Below are 11,783 nucleotides of genomic sequence, written 5' to 3' on the forward strand. Positions count from 1 at the left end.
GTTGGTGCCATCTTTCTAGATTCCATATATATGCATTCAGTTCGGTTCAGTCGCTCAGTCGTGTCTGACTCTTTGAGACCCCATGAATTGCAGCATGCCAGGCCTCCCTGTCCATCACCAACTCCCAGAGTTCACTCAAACTCATGTCCATTGAGTTGGTGATGCCATCCAGCCATCTCATCCTCTGTCGTCCCCTTCTCCTCCTGCCCCCAATCCCTCCCAGCATCAGAGTCTTTTCCAATGAGTCAACTCTTCTCATGAAGTCGCCAAAGTACTGGAGTTTCAGCTTTAGCATCATTCCTTCCAAAGACTACCCAGGACTGATCTCCCTTAGAATGGACTGGTTGGATCTCCTTGTAGTCCAAGGGACTCTCAAGAGTCTTCTCCAACGCCACAGTTCAAAAGCATCAGTTCTTCGGGGTTCAGCTTTCTTCACAGTCCAACTCTCACATCCATATATGACTACTGGAAAAACCATACCCTTGACTAGACGGACCTTGGTTGGCAAAGTAGTCTCTGCTTTTCAATATGCTATCTAAGTTGGTCATAACTTTCCTTCCAAGGATTAAGTGTCTTTTAATTTCATGGCTGCAGTCACCATCTGCAGTGATTTTGGAGCCCAAAAAATAAAGTCTGACACTGTTTCCACTGTTTCCCCATCTATTTCCCATGAAGTGATGGGAGCAGATGCCATGATCTTCGTTTTCTGAATGTTGAGCTTTAAGCCAACTTTTTCATTCTCCTCTTTCACTTTCATCAAGAGGCTCTTTTGTTCCTCTTCACTTTCTGCCATAAGGGTGGTGTCATCTGCATATCTGAGGTTATTGATATTTCTCCAGGCAATCTTGATTCCAGCTTATGCTTCTTCCAGCTCAGCATTTCTTATGATGTACTCTGCATATAAGTTAAATAAGCAGGGTGACAAAACACAGCTTTGACGTACTCCTTTTCCTATTTGGAACCAGTCTGTTGTTCCATGTCCAGTTTTAACTGTTGCTTCCTGACCTGCATATAGGTTTCTCAAGAGGCAGGTCAGGTGGTCTGGTATTTCCATCTCTTTTAGAATTTTCCACAGTTTATTGTGATGCACACAGTCAAAGGCTTTGGCATAGTCAATAAAGCAGAAATAGATGTTTTTCTGGAACTCTCTTGCTTTTTCAATGATTCAGCGGATGTTGGCAATTTGATCTCTAGTTCTTCTGCCTTTTCTAAAACCAGCTTGAATATCTGGAATTCGGCGGTTCACGTATTGCTGAAGCCTGGCTTGGAGAATTTTGATCATTACTTTACTAGTGTGTGAGATGGGTGCAACTGTGCAGTAGTTTGAGCATTCCTTGGCATTGCCTTTCTTTGGAATTGGAATGAAAACTGACCTTTTCCAGTCCTGTGACCACTGCTGAGTTTTCCAAATTTGCTGGCATATTGAGTGCAGCACTTTCACAGCATCATCTTTCAGGATTTGAAAAAGCTCAGCTGGAATTCCATCACCTGCACTAGCTTTGTTCATAGTGATGCTTTCTAAGGCTCACTTGAATTCACATTCCTGGATGTCTGGCTCTAGGTGAATGATCACACCATCGTGATTATCTTGGTCATGAAGATCTTTTTTGTACAGTTCTTCCGTATATTCTTGCCACCTCCTTTTAATATCTTCTGCTTCTGTTAGGTCCCTACCATTTCTGTCCTTTATTGAGCCCATCTAGTATACAGTATTTGTCTTTCTCTTTCCGACTTGCTTCACTCTGTATAATAGTCTCTAGGTTCTTTCACTTTATTAGAACTGACTCTGATGCATTTCTTTTTATGGCTGAGTAATCTTCCATTGTGTATACATACCACAACTTCCTTATCCATTCTTCTGCTGTTAGACATCTAGGTTGCTTCCCTCTCATAGCTATTGTAAATAGTGTTGCAATGAATATCGGGGTACATGTGTCCTTTTCAAATCTGGTTTCCTCAGGGTATATGCCCAGTAGTGGGATTGCTGTATTATATGGTATTTTTATTCCTAGTTTTTTTTTTTTTTTTTAAGGAATCTCCACATTATTCTCCATAGTGGTTATATAAGGTTGCATTCCCACCAACAGTGTAAGAGTGTTCCCTTTTCTCCACAGCTTCTCCAGCATTTACTGTTTGTAGACTTTTTGCTGATGGTCATTCTGACCAGTGTGAGATGATACTTCATTGTGGTTTTGATTTGCATTTCTCTGATAATGAGCAATGTTGAGCATCTTTTCATGTATTTATTAGGCATCTGTATGTCTTCTTTGAAGAAATGTCTCTTTAGGTCTTCTGCCTACTTTTTGATTGGGTGGTTTGTTTTCCTGGTATTGAACTGCATGAGCTGTGTGTATGTTTTAGAGATTAATTTATTTTGTTTTTATTTCCAAACTGTTATGGCATTGCATAGACTTCATTTTAATGGAATGAACTGAATAACAATAACTGACATAATTTCAGCCACATCCTGAATTTGTCAGCAGAGTTCTTGTATCCATTTTTTTTTTTTTTTTTTTTGCAGTTTGGGAAGGATGTGTAAGTCTGAATTCATCTGAAAACTATACTTTCTGAATTCTATTGACCCTTTGGTAAGAACCCACTGACTTTATGTCATGGCCAGCATTTATATTTGAAGTTAGCCTTTCAAATTGCAATGTGTAGTGGCATTATCTCCCTGGAGGCCTTTGCTACAATTGCAGAGGTCTAATTTATTTTACCAAAATAAACAATTATTAAGCTGATTAGCTCCATGTGTATGTTATTTTCACTATGATTATCAAGTTGACCCATGATTATATCTTTTTAAAAATCCCTGAAGGGCAGTTTGGAAGCAAGTTGTGCAACTCTGGAAAGTAATCAGTGTTGTCCTTTTCATGTTGATAATCATATTTGTGAAATTTAATGTCTGAACAATATAAAAGAGTGGTAGCATTAACAGTGTTTTCAATTATCATTCAACTTACCAAATTTTGTGATTTTTGGTGAAGGTGAATCATTAAGAAACTTCCTAGCATGTATTTTGGGGACACCTATGATCATGACGATACTTTCATACAGACTTATTTTATCATGCCTTTCGGTGAAGTAATTTTATTCCGCTTCACTCTATTCCATTTTATTCTCATGTCTTTATCTCAGACATTCTGTTAGTTGATGTGAATATAGCAAAAAAAAAAAAAAAAAATTGTCCCTGCCCTGGATAACTTCAAATTTTATTGCAACAGACAGACAGTAAGTACAGTGGACTGGAGTCCAATGTGCCTAGACATAAAGTACATAGGAAGAGGTTGCACAAATAGAAATGTGGGGTCAAGATTAGAGGGTGTGGGTGGATTAAGGACTTGAGAACATTTGAAAAATCTAATAAATCCAGGAAGAAATCACTATTTTAATTTTTTTATTGTGCATGAACTTAAAATGTTTGATTTTTTTTTTTTTTTTTTTTCTGGGCAGCATCTGGAAATTCTCTAACATTTCTGGAAGTTAGGGCATTTGTTATAAGGGAATGTTATTGTGTTGTTCTATGCACTGTCTCAATGAAAGCAATTTGCCTTTTCTTATAAAGCACCAGAAGACCCTCAACAGAAACAGAATAAATACATTTCCATTACACATCACTCAGATCTCAAGAGTACTGATTACCCTAACCATTATAACAAAACTGTTAAAAAATTGAATAATTGTCCAAAGGTTTGTCCACTCCTTAATTACTTAGCATTTTGCTTTCTGAAATATAAGGTCATGAAATACAATGGTATACTTTGTTATGTTTTTTAAATTCAAGTGTAATGCCAACATACGAACTTAATGGAAAGCCAACAGCATTACAAAGCACAGGACATTTGATATTTTGGAAATCAATTTAGATGCAAAGCATGGGATAACAATATCATTTCACTCAAAGAGAATCAATTTCATATAAATTATGTTTGTAAAAAATTAGCGTCTTTGAGGAAATATTTTAGAATTTCTTTCTAATGAGAAGGAAAACTCTTTTAAAGACATTGAACAGATTCAAGTGTGTGAGAAAAATAAAATACGTAGTGACCAACCAATTATGAAAACAATAAATAGCCACATTTTATTAAAACTATAGCATTGATATGAAATCTGAAACCTCAAACAATGATCTAACATACTGAGTCTGGCAATATTATGTGCATTCACAAACCTATAAAATACTCTGGTAGAAACTGAAGGGGAAAAAAACAGCTTTGTAATACTTGTAAATAACATAAATAAGTTTGCCAGATATCCTTGTAAATTTGTTTCTGCCATCAAGTCACTTTAAAATCTGTACTCATATTGTGGAACTTCGTACCTTTTTATTCTTAGCACAAAGCAGGAAACCCCAATTCAGTTTTTCAGTACAAAGTTTTTGGAGGTTAACTTCACAATTTTCAGCTGAATTGAGTGAATTTTGACAGTAATCTGAGCAACTTAGAATACCAGCTGTCTGTATATGACAGTAAATAAAACCTTTGGAAGGATGTAGTGGATTTTTTTGAGAAAGACAATATCAGGATTTGAGAAAAAGTTCATAATTTTCAACTTTGTTTCAAAGAACTGAAAGGAAAATTGTCGGATGACTGTCAGTGAGTCTGGCTTTCATGACACTTTGCTTTCAATGTCTCATTTATAACTACAAGACAAACCATGCAGGAAAAGCAGATAATTAAAAACCAAAATACCCAGAGGAATTTTTTTTGCAAACGTTTTGTAGAAATGCTGCTGCTATAACAACAAAAAGCATAGGGAAATTCTTCAGTGAATAAAATATTTAGAAAGTATGTCTTAACCTTTTAATAAGAAGAATGAAAATGGTTCAAAAAATGAAATTGTGTTTTCACTATGGGCCATTACAGTCTAGCTAAGGGTAATAATCTTACTGATAGACAAAATTTTATGATACTGGCTCTGATTTTGTTAAATTTATAGTCTCAAAGGGAAAAGATGGAATCAAGATTCACTAAATATGGAAAATAAATGCATACCATGATATAGAAATCTTTCATGGTCTGCACCTTCAGTATTTGGGTTAAAGACTTGAGATAAATATGATCATGATGAGAATGCTGCTGTTTCTGTAATGGGAGGAGGGAAGAGGAGTGTGTTAGACACCCCGGAAAGGAGTACTGTTTGTCAAACTAAAAGTTCAAGTGTGTTTGAAAGCTCAACATTACCTGATCATTTTAGATTCTTATTTCTGGCTGTTTGAACTCACTATCTTTCTTGTGAATTTCAGCACACCTAGACACACAGCTGGGTTTTTGTATATTTTTGTTGTTGTTGTTGTTAGGCAGTCAAATTTGTAATGGGTCCTGAATACCATAGACTCAAAGATGCAATATAAATGTACTATGTTGCTTTTGTTATTGCTGCCATCCTCTTGGACCCTATTTGGTCATTACAATGGGCCACTGTGTTCATTTTGGAAAACTTTTCACATATTCCTAAATGTGTAAGAAATGGCTTTCTCCAGGTTTGTAGCTACTTATTCTGCGACACAAATCTCCCCAAATTCAAAAGTGTAAAGTAACTGTTTTATTTTGCTAACAAATTGTGTAGGTGAGGAGTTTAGACAGATCTATCTGAGGACAGTTGGTCTTTGCTCCACAATGTCTGGCTTCTGCTGAAAAGACTCAAATGCCAGGAGGGACTTAGTTGCTGGGGGCCGAAGTGTTGCTTACTCTTGTGTTTGGCTCAGGGTCTAGAAGAATTTGAAGACAAGAACTTTCTACAGGGACTCTCTCCATAGGCCAGGCTTGCAGAACGGTGGCCTGGGAGTAGTTGGATTTCTTACAGTTTGGCTCAGGGCAGCAAGTGCGAATGTTTGGGCAAACGAGGCTGAGGTTGCATTGCCCTTGCTGACCTAGCTTTGGAAATCACACCGTCTCTTTTGCTGAATGCTGTCGGTCATAAGCAAGTCACAAGGCTGCTCTAGATTCAAAGGGAAAGGGACATAGAACCTATTCTGAGGGAAAATTGTGAAAGAATTAACCATCATTAAAACAAACAAGTAAAGAACACATGGAGTTCCCTGGCAATCCTGCGGTTAGGACTGTGTGCTTCCTTCTACTGCAAGGGGCTGGAGTGAGATCCCCGGTCAGGAGCTAAGATCCTGTAAATGGGGGAACATGACTCCCTCCCCAAAAAACCCCACACCACAACAGGATATTTCATATAATATGAAAAAGCTGTTTGACCAAGGACAAAAAAAAAAAAAGAAAAAAGAAAAAAGAAAAACTAACAACCAATAAAATCAACAAAGCAAAACAGAATCTCCAAAGAGTTTGTGTATATTTTAAAAAATTTCCCTGAATATTTATTTCTTCCTTTCTTTTAAAATTTATTTATCAATCTATGACTTAAAAAAATAAAGAATTTAGGATAAGTATTTATATACATGCTTCTGTGGGGAGAGAGGTCACTTATTTTCTGTTTGTATTGATTAGGATTACATTTTATTCCACATTAAAAAAACATTTACAGTGATTTAAACAATTAGAATGTGAAATGAAAACATCTCCTGCCATATTAATAAGCAAGAAATGTCACAGCCATCAGCGATTTCTGGCCTCCAAATGTAAATGTGGGCTCCCCAAACTGAGATTTCAGCTGCCACCCCCAACAGTAATTGCTGAGGAGCTGGGGGAAAGCAAGAAGCAAGGTGAATAAGGAAACAGGATTGGCCCCAGATGACTGAGGTGCATATGAAAGGAATAAATTCAGTGAGACCAGAGGCTTGCGTCTTCCCGCACACAGAGTGCTAAATTCCTTAACTTGATATCTCATCTTCGATGTTCAGACTGACCGTTCCCTTTGTTACAAACTTATGTATAGTCTGACTTCTTCTCCTGCCTCCCTGGAGCAGTTTTCCCAGGGCTACTGAGAAGCTGTCTCCTGGGCTCAGGCATCCTAAACATTCCCACCAAATAAAATAACTCTACTTTTCAGGCTGTGATTATATTTTTCAGTCGATAAGAAGTCGGATGTTTCTGTTGTGGCAAAAAGTCCAGAGGTAGGCAGTCCAGAACCGTGGTAGCTATTTAAGAAAGTCAGCAGCTTTCCAGGCTCCATTTGCTCCTTGCTCTGCTTTCCTTGGCACGTCACTTTCTTTTTGTGTTCAGTAGATGGCCATTCTACCTCTAGGACTGTATCCGTGTCCCAGTAAGAAGATAAGGGGGAGAATGAAAGGCAAAAAGGCGCTTCCAGCACTTTGATCAAAACAACAGTTTTTGTAACACCCACTCAGTTGACGTCAGCATATGTCTCATCCACCAGAACTGAGTCAGACATTCACCTCTGGCCACATAGGAGACTGGGAGGTGGGCATTTTTAACCTAGCACACGTACATCTCGTATAAAATCAATCTTCAAGAAGAAAGGGGGAATAGGTTATATGTACTCCCCAGTAGTGTCTGCCTCAGAGAAGGCGATGGCATCCCACTCCAGTACTTTTGCCTGGAAAATCCCATGGATGGAGGAGCCTGGTAGGCTGCAGTCCATGGGGTCGCTAAGAGTTGGACACGACTGAGCGACTTCCCTTTCACTTTTCACTTTCATGCACTGGAGAAGGAAATGGCAACCCGCTCCAGTGTTCTTGCCTGGAGAATCCCAGGGATGGGGAGCCTGGTGGGCTGCCATCTGTGGGGTCCCACAGAGTCAGACATGACTGAAGCGACTTAGCAGCAGCAGCAGCAGCAGCAGTAGTGTCTGCCTCTACGTGAGGCAGTGCAATACAGAGTTAAGACATGAACAGATAAATGAGGAGAAAATGTTATGGAAGATTTAAAAAGATAATAAGTTAAAAGCATGGAGAAGTATTGGCTGATGTAGAAGCAAAGATGAGACCTGTATGACTGAGCTACAACCTAAAGAAATATTAACCAGGCAATAATTTGTGCTTTAATTATTTATTCTATAACTTATCCTTTGAGAATGGGTGTATAGTGATTTTAATAAAATTGTATATAAATAAAAAATTTCTTGTCATACTGACTTAAATTATAATTGACCTTGAATACTTTGGAAAAAGGTTCTAAATTTTTTTAACATAAATTTTCCCCCACTAAGGCAGTGTACATTTTCACCTATAGTATACGTTTTATATACTACACTATGTGGGTATATAAACCATGTGATTTGATTTTTTATCTTGACTCATCATAGTAGTTTTCATTGCCTGTTCAGTTCAGTTCTTTGACTCTTTGTGACCCCATGGAATGCAGCATGCCAGGCTTCCCTGTCCATCACCAACTCCTAGAGCTTGCTCAAACTTATGTCCATCGAGTCAGTGATGCCATTCAACCATCTCATCCTCTGTTGCCCCCTTCTCCTCCTGCCTTCAATCATTCCCAGCATCAGGGTCTTTTCCAATGAGTCAGTTCTTTGCATCAGGTAGCCAAAGTATTGGAACTTCAGCTTCAGCATCAGTCCTTCCAATGACTATTCAAGACTGACTTCCTTTAGGATTGACTGGCTTGATGTCCTTGCAGTCCAAAGGACTCTCAGGAGTCTTCTCCAACACCATAGTTTAGTTCAGTTCAGTTCAGTTCAGTCGCTCAGCCATGTCTGACACTTTGTGACCCTATGGATTGCAGCATGCCAGACTTCCCTGTCCATTACCAACTCCTGGAGCAAAGCATCAGTTCTTCAGTGCTCAGCTTTCTTTATAGTCCCACTCTCACATCCATACATAACTACTAGAAAAACCATAGCTTTGACTAGATGGACCTCTGTTGGCAAAGTAATGTCGCTGCTTTTTAATATGCTGTCTAGGTTGGTTGTAGCTTTTCTTCCAAGGAGCAAGTGTCTTTTAATTTCATGGCTGCAGCCACCATCTGCAGTGATTTTGGAGCTCCAAAAAATTATCCTTTGATTAAAAATTAACCTCCAATTAAAAATAAATTATCCTCCAATTAAAAGGTGAAGCAATTATCTTCCAATTAAAAATATATTAAAAAAATGTTGTGACTATAAATACAGTCTTATATTCTACTGATTTAAAATGTTTACATATATTCAAATTCATAATTTCTAAAATTAATTTAAGAAAGTTAATATTCTATTAGAGATATAAATGGAATTTACCTCTTTAAAATTATCCTTGGCTCTTTATTTAACCTTCTGGTATTGAAAATGAAATCCAGAAGTTTTATCTTAAGTACCTCCCCACACTGGAATTGTCTTTCAAAACCCAAGTTATACCTAATAACTTCTACCTTCCTCTCTAACTTCATTATGCACTTATTTTCTATGTACATATGTATTTAATTTAGCATATACATTCATATCTATTATTTGTTTTGAGTAACTTAACCCTTAAATTGAACCATTATGTAAGTTGAATATATGATGCTGCCTGGTTCATTCAACTTTATTGTAATGTATTCGAAGCCTGGATCCTATGTGCTGTGTATTTTATGCCACCCAGGACTTTAATGCAACTCACTCGACCCTTGACAAATGGTTGCGGATGTAATAATTACTAGGCTTTCAGACTCCAAAGGCCTAGATAGTAGATGAGAGGGAACGGTTTTCTTCGGCTGATTCTCTTCCCAGTGGCTCTGAGCTCCGTCACAGTGTTATCTGGTGCAGATCCTTTCAGATACTTGGCTACTGAGTAGAATTTTCCAAGTATATTTTCTTAAGATTCCTCTTTTAAAATGTTGGATTTTCCCCTATTCAGGATTTAGGGCAATGGGAACAACTACACAGGATGCTCTCTGTCTTTGGAGGGAACATGGACAAGTAAACAAGCATTTTAAGCACTGTGATGGAAAGACACTGTGTTGGTGGGACATCCCTGCCTCGCCACCTCTCTCTGATACACCACTCTTCATTTTTCATCCCAGTAATTATTCCTCCTATCTTTTCTTTTTGATCTGAGCAGTATGGGTCCCAAAAATGCATAGCAGGAAAGAAGAGGTCAGGAAGAGAAAAAATACCAGGTTGGACAGAAGATGAAGATGACTGAGTGGTAACTCCGAGGGGTGTTGGGGTCATTTCTGGTCACACTGATGGGGAATTAGGGTCCTAGGCAAAGAGGGAAAGCCCTTCCTTCTTTCAATCTATCTCAAGCCCAGAAAACTGAAAAGCTCCCTGGAAACATGGAAACCAGAAGATTTGATTTGTAATTATTTTCAAAGAAGGGTCAGGTGCCTGCTTCCTATCTCTTTGGTATGTTTCTTTTCGCTTTTTATCTTTTCAGTGACTGGTATAATTGATCCTTCTCCACCCTTGCCATCACTTCCAAAATTGGACAGGGTATAGATTCTCTGAAAAGGGGGTTTATTGGCCACATAGATTTTCTATCTCTTACTCCTCAAGTGTTTGTAGTGGTGTTTTATTTCCCATATTTTTCTTCCTTTGCTGGCTTGCTTATTTTATTCTATGTTATTTTCTTACAAAGAAAAACATTTTTTCTTTTTCTAGTTTACTTTGCCCTCCACTTATTTTTGAGCAGTTTCCATGCCCAGAGTTATAATTCTGATATGTTTACCCTCTGTGATAAAATACTTAAACTGCTTGCATGGAAAAATACATATATGTGACGTAAACATTGGATTTGTTTTTAAGTCATGAAAATAACCAACCTGTTTTAGAATTCTGATGGAATATACTTCGTTTACCAAGGTTGGTAAGTAAAAACTTTACCTATTGTTTTAGATTTCTGTTTTTATTAATTGGTGTGACAGTTGGTTTTATGCTGAAAAGTATTAATAAGTTAAGGTTGTGAAGTTCTCATGTTACAGAAACTTAATGTTATCATAAAGAGACCCATCTTTGAAAGAGAATTGGAGTGAATTCAGATGAGAAGGGCTTTTCTTGGCCCTGTCCTAGACTTCCATTCTCTGCAAGGTATATGTTATCTTCTTAAGGCACCATGGCTTTAGATGGCTAGAATTTCTATGACTGTTCTTCTTTGCTTTCTTTGGCTCTTACAGCTTCCAAACAAATTGCTTTACAACAATGATTTCCAAACATGGAATCCTGTTTCACCTGATCAGTCAAAGCTGACTTGTTTAAAGATAGCTGACTCATAAGCAGTAGATGGTACCCCAGGCCAGTGTCTCCAGCCCCCCGTAAACTCCTGACTATTAGGAATCATCTTTATCTTGTTCACAGCTGTGTTCTTAGTACTTAGCTTAGTGCATTGCATACAACAGGATTCTCTGTTTATAAAATAAATAACTGTAAAGTTAACAAATATACTGGAAACTTTAACGCAGTGGCTAGAGGACCAATGGGTAACTTGGTTTAGGTGGCAGAAGCACAAGATCCAGAAATAGAAAATTTGAGAGTTCATCCTGGGTTTGCTTCTTAGTAATAATAACAATGTCAGTGATGCAATTAATAACGATGATGGTGATAATGATGATGATGATGGCAGCATCTCACAGTCATCTCAAATTTAAAACTGTTTAATCCCAGACTAAGTGCCACACATTGTCTTTATTTAATTCTCATAAAATTCTATGAGTTGGGTACTATCGATGTTACATTTTGCAGATGAGGAAAGGGAAGCTTATAGAAGTTAAAGTGATTTGTTTCATGTCATATACTGCAGAGCGTCATAACTCTGGACCTCTCCTAGAAAATGTTATATCAATATAACTGAAAGTTGAGCTTAGGACTCAACTTCACTATATCTCCAATTTCTCATAGTTTCCCAACTTTGTGGTTAGTTTTCTCCTTAGGCCAGCTCCCATTATGGTAGCAAAATAGTTTTCAGTAGCTACATAAGGCTACAAGTCTCCTTGGTCACTTCCAACTAGAAG

This window comes from Budorcas taxicolor, chromosome 14, assembly GCF_023091745.1.
Source record: "Budorcas taxicolor isolate Tak-1 chromosome 14, Takin1.1, whole genome shotgun sequence".
NCBI lineage: Eukaryota > Metazoa > Chordata > Mammalia > Artiodactyla > Bovidae > Budorcas > Budorcas taxicolor.